This window comes from Alexandromys fortis, unplaced genomic scaffold (assembly GCF_014885135.2).
Source record: "Alexandromys fortis isolate MF-2015 unplaced genomic scaffold, M_Fortis_MF-2015_v1.1 scaffold_309, whole genome shotgun sequence".
Lineage (NCBI taxonomy): Eukaryota > Metazoa > Chordata > Mammalia > Rodentia > Cricetidae > Alexandromys > Alexandromys fortis.
The window spans coordinates 437,611-447,246 of record NW_026068219.1 but is presented as its reverse complement, the minus strand read 5'-3'; positions in this window follow the sequence as shown (position 1 = coordinate 447,246).

The window sequence follows — 9,636 nt, the reverse complement described above, 5'->3', positions numbered from 1 at the left end:
TCTCGCTGAACATAGTGGACAATGAGGACTACTGAGACCTCAAGAACAATGGCAATGGGTTTTTGATTCTACTGTACCTATTGGTTTCGTGGGAGACTAGGCAGTTTCGTGGATGCTCACCTTACTAGAACTGGATGGAGGTGGGTGGTTTTTGGACTTCCCACAGGGCAGGGAACCCTGATTGCTCTTTGGGCTGACGAGGGAGGGGGACTTGTTTGGGGGAGGGGGAGGGAAAGGGGAGGCGGCAGTGGGGAAGAGACAGAAATCTTTAATAAATAAAAAAAAGCATCAGGAAAAAAAGATCAAAATTTAATAAACGGAATTTCATGAAAGTGGAAGGCAAAGAACTCCATCAGAAGCACAAAATGGCAGCCCAAAAAATGGGAAAAGAGCTTCACCAACCTCACACCTGACAGAGGTCTGATTTCCAAAATAAAGAAGTCAAGAAACTAGGCATCAACCAATCAAACAATCCAATTAAAAATATGGCACAGATCTAAACAAATAATTCTCAACAAAGGAATCTCAAATGGCTGAGAAACACTTAAAAAATGTTCAACACACCTTAGCCATTAGGGAAATGCAAATAAAAATGTCTCTGAGATTTCATCTTACACCTGTTAGAATAGCAAAGATGAAAAACACAAATGACATCTCCTGCTGGCAAGGATGTGGAGCAAGGGAGACTCTGCACTGCTGATGGGTGTGAAAATTTGCTTAGCCACTTCGGAAATCAATATGGCAGTTTCTCAGAAAATTGAGAATCAACCTCCCTCAAGACCCAGCTAGCTATACCATTTGAGCGTACACCCAAAGGATGTTCCATCCTACCACAAGGACACATGTTCAACTGTGTTCGTAGCAGCTTTATTTGTAATAGCCAGAAACTGAAAACAACCTATATATCCCTCAACTGAAGAATGAATAAAGAAAATGTGGTACATTTACACAATGGAGTATTACTCAATTGTCTAAAACAATGACATCAGGAAATTTGCAGGCAAATTGATGGAACTAGAAAAGATCATCCTGAGTGAGGTAACCCAGAACTAGAAAGACAAACATGGTATGTACTCACTTATAAGTGGATAATAAACATATATAAATAGATAGCCTTTCTACAATCCACAAACCCAGCGAAGCTAAGTAACAAAAATGGCTCAAGCGAGGAAGCATGATTCTCACTGTGAAGAAGAATAGAGTAGGCATCACCAGTAGGTTGGGGGAGGAATTAGGGGAGATGGGAACAGGAGACATGGAGGGAGGATAGAGGGAGAGACAAGTGGAATGAGGGGGGTGTCTCTGGAACAAACTAAAACCTAGTTCAAGGAAATTCCCAGGAATCTATGAGTCAAGACTTCTAGTGGAGGGATTGTCACCCTCATTCAGCCACGAGACCTTAATCTACAATTCGCTCTGCCTACAAGATGTGCTGGGGTAAATGTGGCACAGAAATTGTGGGAGTGACCAACCAATGACTGGTCTAACTTGAGAGCCATACCATGAGAGGAAGTCCACCCCTGGACCTTGAGAACCAAGGCCCAGAGGGTGACTGTCTCAGAGACCTAGGAGAAAACAAAACACGACTAGAAAAAAGTCAATGAAATGATTACTAATGGTGTTCTGCTATACTTGTATATTGGTACCTAGCCCAAATGTCATCAGAGAAGCGTCATTCAGGAACTGATGGAGAGAGATGCAAAGAGCCACAGCCAAACATTAGGCAGAGCTCAGAGAATCCTGTGGAAGAGGGGAGAAAGGATTATAGGAACCATAGAGGTCAAAGACACAAAAAAGTCCACAGAATCAACTAACCTGGGGTCACAGAGACTGAACTAACAACCAGGGAGTCTGCATGGGACTGACCTAGAACCTTTATGTGTGTGCTATAATTGTGTAGCTTGGTCTTCTTGTGGGATTTCTAATGGGATCAGGAGTTATCTCTGACTCTGTTGCTTGCTTCTGTGACCTTATCCTTCTAAGTGGTGCCTAGTACAGCCTTAATAGAAGAGAAGGTGCCTAGTCTCATTGCAACTTAATATGCCATGCCTGGTTGAATCCATAAGAGGTCTGCCTTTTCCTGAAAAGAAACAGAGGAGTGGTGGGGGAGAATACGGGGACTTGGAGGAGAAGAGGGAAGGGAAACTGCGGTTGAGATGTAAAAACAAAAATAAACCAAAAAATATGAAAAAATATAAATATGGATTGGTTTATATTCTTCTATCTGCAGATACCCACTTAACCCAGCACCATTTGTTGAACATGCTTTCTTTCTCCTGTTGTGTATTTCTAGATTCTTCATCAAAAATCACAACAATATACATGTGTGGATTTATGACTGGGTCTTCAATTTGATTCCGTTGATCAATCTGTCTGATTTTATGCCAATCCCATGCACTTTTATTACTGTAGCTCTGTAGTACAACCTGAAATCAGGGTTGGGAATACCTCTGGAAGGCCTTTTATTGCACAGGGTTCTCTTAGATATCTTGATTGTCTACTTCCCAAATGAATTAGAGTATTGTTCTTTCACAATCTGTAAAATAAATTATGCTGGAATTTTGATAGGATTTGCATTGAACCTGTAGATTGGTTTTGGTAAGATGGCTATTTTTATTATGCTAATCTACCAATCCATTAACATGGGAGATCCTTCCATTTTCTGATATCTTCTTCAATTTCTCTCTTCAAAAACTTGACGATTTTGTCATACAAGTCTTTCACTTGCTTGTTACCACAAGATATTTTATGTTGTTTGTGGCTATTGTGAAGGGTGTTTTTCCCCGACTTTTTCCTCAGCCCATTTGTGTACAGGAGAGCTACTGTAGTGATATTTCATTTGTATTTTAATAAATAAAGCTTGCCTGATGATCAGAGAGTTAAACAGTCCTCATCAGTACTACAGACCAGGTAATGGTGACACATGCCTTTAATCCCAATAGCCACACTAGCTTGCCATAGAAACCAGGAGGTACATTCCTTTAATCCCAGTGGTGCATGCTTTTAATCCCAGCCCTAGAGAGGAATAGGAAACAGGTGGAGACAGCTAACAGACACAGTCTGTGGCATGATCGCCATTTCAGACTGAGGTAGAAAAAAGAGCCAGTGGCTGACTGTTTTTGCTTTTCTGATTCTCAGGTTGAGCCCCAATTTCTGTCTCTAGGTTTTTTGTTAATTGTGCTACAGGCCACTGAATTTCTTTCTTTTCTTTTTTTTTTTAACTTAATTTTGTATTTAGTCACTTCACTGAAGGTGTTTATCAGCTGTAAAAGCTCCTTGGTAGAATTTTTGGGAGTCACTTGTATATACTATTGTATCATCTGCAAAAAATGATATTTTGACTTCTTCTTTTCAAATTTGTTCACCTTTGATCTCCTTCAATTGTCTTATTGCTCTCGCTAGAACTTCAAGTACTTTATTGAATAATCATTGAAAGAGTGGACAGCTTTGTCTTATTACTGATGTTAGTGGAATTACTTTGAGTTTCTCTACATTTTGATGTTGTATATAGGCTTTCTGTAAATTGCCTTTATTGTGTTTGGGCAATGATCCTTTTATCTCTGATCTCTCCAAGACTTTTAACATGAAGTGTGTTGGATTTATTGACACACAAATTTAACTTTCATCAAGACCTATTACCTCAGTGGTTCTCAACATGTGGGTGGCAACCCCTTTGGGAGCTAAATGGCCTTGTCACAGCAGTTGCCTAAGACTATCGGAAAACACAGAGATTTACATTAAAATTCATAACAGTAGAAAATTTACAGTTATGAAGTAGCAATAAAAATAATTTTATGATTGGAGTCACTACAACATGAGGAACTGTGGTAAAGGTTCACAACATTAGTAAGGTTGAGAACCACTGTATTAGCTAAACCATCCTTTATTTTGAACTTGTATAATCCAAATATATTATTGCCTTGCAAAATCCAATCCTAATTATTTTACTTAAATATCTTTAGTGGACTTTCCTTTTCCATGGGGTAACTTAAAAGTGTTTTGGAATTAGTGGAAGGGGTATTCTTTCTAGCAGAACTTGTCAAGAAGTTGTAAGGACCTGAGTGACAATCCATAGACTCTTCACAAAAACTCACAAATATGACCTGAGTGTATAGTCTCTGCACTCCTACAGGGAGAGGAGAGGGGAAGATGGGAAAAGCCTGGAAGTTATGGGTCACCTGGCCTGGCATAGACAGCAGAAAAACAACACAGGAGAGCTTGCCTCAAACAAAGTAGAAGATAAGAGCAATACCAGAGATTGTCCTCTGACCTCCACAGGTGTACAATGGTTCACACACACTACAACGCACGTGTGCGTGCATACACACACACAGTGCCTTTTTATGGCATCCTGAGAATATAATTAAACAGACAATTCTAGCTAAAATGTCACTAAATGTTAGACATCTGGTGGCTTTATGCATTTTATTTTGTTCTTCCAAATTAATTACTTTGTGCACAAAGGATATTACATATGTATGACAGACTTTGGAAAATATATTTCCCAAAGTGAGATTTCTGAACCAAATATTTATGTTTTAGAAATATTGATGATAAAAATTTTATCTTTTCAATGTATTATAAGTTACACTTCCACCAGCAGTGTTACTGCACTAAGAATGGCCAGTTTTCAATGCTTGGGATCTATTAATTCTTTTCATGAATATTCTGTCCTTGCCCTTTAATGTTCCTTCCATAGCTACTTTTATGTACCTTTCAAGAAGTCTTTCTATTAGATTGATTCTTTATTTATAATATAGTTCAAATATACTTTAAAATTAATTTCCAATTCTTTATATTTTTGCAATTTTACTTTATTAAAAGATAGTGTTTATAAGATTAAATTTTGTGTACCTTAAATTACTTTTAGATAGCATAAGCATATCAGAGTCAATCTGTAAGCAGAGTGTAAGCCACAGCCTCAGCAGTGGGAACACAGGCTCCGCAGTGGGGACCCAGACTCTGCAGTGGGGACCCAGACTCAGCTCTGGAGTTGCTTAGCAGAGGGGAGGAGGGCTCCCTTTCAAGTAGGACGCCTGCCAGAGCTTGGCTTCCTCAACCTTAGGCCAAACTCACAGGTTTCACAAGCCTCAGGTCCTCAGCTTGAATTTTTCTTCATCACAAATGACAGCTGTAATGGATTTGCTCTTTCTTTGAAAACATCAAGAATTTCATCAGGTTTGTAAGTGTTCAGTGTTGTGAGAACATCACCTTTAACCCACATCATTTATGGCACCTAATGTTCTTTTATTTCATCTTAATTTAATCTTGGACTATTAAATACTTGCTATGTTTTGCTAATTTTGTGTCTTTTCCAGGGACTACAGTTCCACACACACAGTGGCCAGCCATCTCTGCTTTTTATAGTCCCTTTTCCAAGAACACTAACTGCTTTCCATAACTCAGGATGTTTTACTAATTTCTGTCTTTTATGGTCCTTGATATGACTTCTAGCACTTATTGTCTCAATGCTCTTAATTGTGTATTTATTTCTATGATGATTTCTCATTTGATTTGCCTTTCTTCATGGAGTTCTGCCAGCTCGCATCTCATTATCTATTTCTTTCTAGCAATTACCTGATTTCCAACATTTGCAACTCAAAATCGTCTGTTTAATTTTTGATAGTGTAGCTACAGATTTTATTTTTTTTGTAATAGCTGTCCCTGGGGCTTTGTCTTTCTCTAGTAACTTGTTTTGATGCCTGCTTCTACACTTTTCTTGTGGAAAGTTTGAAGACTATGATTCCCTTTACATGGTTTCTTGTCTATTTTACCCATCTTTCGAGGAACTGGCTTTTTCTGAACAAGTAATTTGTCAGAGTGCCAGCAAAATAGAAAGCACCCAGTTATATTTGACCTTTATGCAGGGTAGCGAGTTTCTTTTAATATTTGTCCTCTGCAATATTTTTGATAGGCTGTTTTCTCAATTGTGCATACTGATTTTTATGTATTGAATCTGTTGATAGTATTTTCAATGTTCTGTCATATACGGAGGGCTAGGAAGAACTAAGGACCTCATACTGTTTGCCTAACACAATCTGATTTTCTCAGTGTGTTTTTTCATGACCTCATTTTGTATTCCTTCTGGGAATCAACTTGAGTTTCGGATGATTCACACCTGCTCCGTTTCCCTGCTGTGGCGAAGGAACTCTGTGCTTTCTCTGCAGGAGCAGCTCCTAGGTGATAAGGATTTTCTTCTTTTTGATGTCAACTTCCTGAATGCTGCAGAAGCACTGTTTCTAGTTAGAAGGTTTTTAAAAATCTTGCTTCAGAGCTTTACAGACTTTCTTATGCAAATAGTGTACGTATTTCGTTGAATTTATACTTTAATATTTAGGTCTTTGTGTAACCAGTGTAAGTAGCAATGCACATCTAATTTTCAAGCTTACCACTTCATTAGTGGTCGATTGGAAATAACTAATTTTTGTATATTACCTTTGTATCCTCAGAGTAATCATCAGATACTATTTCTAGGAATCATTTCATGGCCTCTTTCTGGTTTAATTTTTGTATCACCTAAAACAAGGATTTCTTCCCATGCTTTCTTTTATTTTCTTGTCTTACTGAATTAGACAGCAATTCAAGTGCAATATTGCAAATCTGTAACAAAAAAATCTTTTCTTCAAGCCTTGAAATTGCTTTTTATTTTTTATTACATTTCTATGTGTGTATGTATGAAGGGGAGTCAGGATCAGAATAAAAGAGACCTTATAATTTCACTTGTGTATTTGTTTGTTTGCTTGTTGTGATCTTGGGGGTCAAACTCAGGCCTGGTACATATTAGGCAACTACTCTGCCAATGAGCTACGTTCCCGGACATCACATACTGAAAATTTTTGTATTTTAAGTTTTTCTAAGTTTCTAACTTTTTTATGCTTTTGTTTTCCCCTTTTTACTTTCTTGCAATTATATACTTGTAAAAGAATGGCTGCTATGTGAACTGTTTTATGCCAAAGATTTTACTTCTTTCATCCCAGGTGTAAAATCTAAAATATTATTCTCTCCTTTGAATTTCCTTAAATTTGTAGCTAGGGCTACAATTTTTATTAAAATAAAACTCTTTTACCCACATCTGCTCTGTTCTTGGTGAGAACATTGTAATACCTTGGTGTTTCTGTCAAAATACAATGTATTGGCAGGCGGATCTCTGTGAGTTCGAGACCAGCCTGGTCTACAGAGCTAGTTCCAGGACAGGCTCCAAAGCCACAGAGAAACCCTGTTTCAAAAAACAAAAACAAAAACAAAAAAATACAATGTATTAAGCCTGGCTATCTTTTTGTGTATGTATGTGTGGAGCTGTCTTACTTAGAGCTTCTGTTTCTCTGAGGAGACACCATGACCATGGCAACTCTTTTTTTGTTATTGTTATCTTATTTATTTATTTTTAAAAAGTATCTTTTCTCATTTTATATGCCAATCCCAGATCCCATTCCCTCCCCTCCTTGCACGCCCTTCACCTTCCTCCCATCCCACCACACATTCATTACTCAGAGAGGGAAGTGAAGAAAGTCTAGCACATTGCTCTGAGGCAGGATCAAGGCCCTCCTTATTATTTCTAGGCTGAGCAAGGTATCCCTCCAAAGAGAATGGGCTCCCAAAAGCCAGTCAAGTCCTAGGGATAAATCCTGTTCTCACTGGCCCCATATTACCATAGCCAAACAACTGGCACCCGCATTCAGAGGGCCGAGTTCGGGCCTATACTGATTTCCCCACTGTCAGGTCACAACTGGTGAGCTCTCATTAGCTCGAGTAAGCTGTTTCAGTGGGTGTTCCCAACATGGTCTTGACCCCTTTGCTCATACTATCACTCCTCCCTCTCTTCTGACTGGGCTTTGGGAGCTCAGCCCAGCGTTCCGCTGTGGATCTCTGCATCTGCTTCCATCAGTTGCTGGATGAAGATTCTAGGCTAACATTTAAGATAGTCATCACTCTGTCCAGAAGGCAAGGCCAGTTCAGGCACCCTCTTCACAATTGCTTAGGGTCTTAGCTGAGGTCATTCTGGTAGATTCCAGGGAATTTCCCTACTGCCAGGTTTCTTGCCTCCACCAGAATGGCTCCCTCAATCAACATATCTCTTTGCTCTTCCTCTCTGTCATTCCCCCATCTCAAACATACCATTTCCTCATGTTCTGTTCCTCCCTCCTCCTCTTCTCTCCTCCACCCTTTTGCCTTCCCTTCTTCCCCTCATGTACACACTCCCAATTGTCTTGGGAGATCTTGTCTATTTCCCTCTCTTTCAAGAGGGATCCATGTATGCTTCTATCAGAGTTCTCCTTGTTGTTACCTAGATTCACTGGGGTCGTAGACTATAGGATCGTTATCCTTTGTTTTAAGTCTAATATCCTCTTATGAGTGAGTACATATCATGCTTGTCTTTCTGGGTCTGGGTTACCTCATTCAGGATTTTTGTTTGTTTGTTTGTTTTTCAGTTTCATACGTTTGCATGCAAATTTAAAGATGCCATTATTTTCTTACTGCTGAGCATTGCTCCATTGTATAAATGTACCACAGTTTCTTTACCTATTCTTTGGTTGAGGGATATCTAGGTTGTTTCCAGGTTCTGACTATTACAAATAATGCTGCTATAAACATAGATGAGCAAATATCCTTATAGTGTGATTGGGCATCTGTGGGGTATATGTGCAAGAGTGGTATTGCTGGGTCTTTAGGTAGGATGATTCTAAATTAATTGAGAAACCACCAGAGTGATTTCCAAAGTGGCTGTACATGTTTATACTCCCATCAGCAATGGAGGAGTGTTCCTCTCACTCCATATCCTCTCCCACATAAGCTATCATTGAGTTTTTGATCTTAGTCATTCTGACTGGTGTAAGATGGTATTTCAGAGTCATTTTGATTTGTATTTCCCTGATGGCTAAAGATGTTAAGCAGTTTCTTAAGTGTCATTTAGACACTTGAGATTCTTCTGTTGAGCATCTTTTGTTTAGATCTGTACACCATTTTTAATTTATTAGGTATTTTGATGTCTAGTTTCTTGAGTTCTTTATATATTTTGGAGATCAGTCTTCTGTCTCAAGTAGGATTGGTGAAGAACTTTTCCCATTAAGTAGGCTTCCTTTTTGCCTTATCGACTGTGTCCTTTGCTTTATAGAAGCTTCTCAGTTTCAGGAGGTCCCATTTATTTATTGTTGCTCTCAATGTCTGTACTACTAGTGTTGTATTTAGGAAGTAATCTCCTGTGATCATGCATTGAAGGTTACCTCCAGTTTCTTTTATAAGGATTAGTTTGGCTGGAATTATATTGAGGTGTTTGATCCATTTGGACTTAAGTTTTGTGCATGGGGACAGATACAAATCTATTTCCATTCTTCTACATGCTGACATCCAGTTATACCACCACCATCTATTGAAGATGCTTTCTTTTTTCCATTGTATATTTAGCTTCTTTGTCAAATATCGGGTGTTCATAATTGTGTGGATTAATATTTGGGTCTTTGATTCAATTCCATTGGTCTACCTGTCTGCTTTTATGCCAATACCAGGCTGTTTTCATTACTGTATCTCTACAATACAGTGATGCCTCTGGAAGTTCCTTTCTTGTACAGGATTGTTTTGGCTATCCTGGGTTTTCTGTTTTCTTGATATGGAGTTGAGGATTGTTCTTTCATGGTCTGT